We start from the raw sequence: 967 nt of genomic DNA on the forward strand, positions 1-967 counted from the left end.
CAAATCGATGTTATAAATGCCGGCTGCTTTTGTTGGCTTTGTCCTCATGACTTGCCACTGATAATTATTCAGTGACATCTCTTCTATAAATTCATAAGCATCTTCAGGTGTCTTATTATTGATAGTTCCACCAGCGGCTGCGTCGATCATCTGTCGAGTCGAAGGATTTAGGACATTATGAAATGTTTGAACCTGTAGCAAGAGTGGTAATCCATGGTGAGGGCATCTTCTTAAGAGGTCCTTGTATCTCTCCCATGCATCGTAGAGTGTTTTTAAATCCATCTGCACAAAAGAAGAGATATCATTATGTAATTTAGCTGTTTTAGCCGGCGAAAAATATTTTAATAAAAAATTTTCGGTCATTTATTCCCAAGTAGTGATTGACCCTCGTGGTAACGAATTCAACCACTGTTTAGCTTTGTTTCTCAATGAAAAAGGGAATAACTGAAGGCGAATGGCGACATCAGAAATGCCATTAATTTTAAATGTATCACATAGTTCCAAAAAGTTTGCCAAGTGAGCGTTGGGATCTTCGTCCTGTAAACCATCAATCTGAACAAATTGCTGTATCATTTGAATTGTGTTAGGTTTTAGTTCAAAAGTATTTGCAGCTACAGAAGGTCTAACTATGCTCGATTCAGTTCCTGTTAAAGAAGGTTTAGCATAATCATACATAGTGCGTGGAGCAAGATTCTGTTTAGCAGCAATCGCAAGAGGTGGCGGATTTTCTTAGTTTTCAGCCATCTCCTCGGTTGTGGTTGAAGTATCATCCTCTTGCTCTTCCTCTGTGTATCATAAGCCTCACCTTATTTCTCTTCAGTTTCTGTGAACTGTGCGATCAATCTCACTATCAAACAGTAATGGTCCTGACGGGTTTCTTCTGGTCATAAACTAGAAAAACCTGTCAAAAGAAAATAAAAATTTAAATTGCAAATAAAGTAGAATGGCAAAAGCAATAAAAATTGAG

General features: G+C 37.7%; 1 non-coding gene across 1 annotated transcript; it reads left to right on the forward strand.

Annotated features, from left to right (window-relative positions):
• The first annotated feature begins 208 nt into the window (after window positions 1-208).
• Window positions 209-314, forward strand: LOC128280028 (small nucleolar RNA R71). The gene has a single exon (XR_008270210.1). It is a non-coding gene; the product is annotated as a small nucleolar RNA R71 (small nucleolar RNA).
• The last annotated feature ends 653 nt before the right edge of the window (window positions 315-967 follow it).

This window comes from Gossypium arboreum, chromosome 8 (assembly GCF_025698485.1).
Source record: "Gossypium arboreum isolate Shixiya-1 chromosome 8, ASM2569848v2, whole genome shotgun sequence".
NCBI classification, from domain to species: Eukaryota; Viridiplantae; Streptophyta; class Magnoliopsida; order Malvales; family Malvaceae; genus Gossypium; species Gossypium arboreum.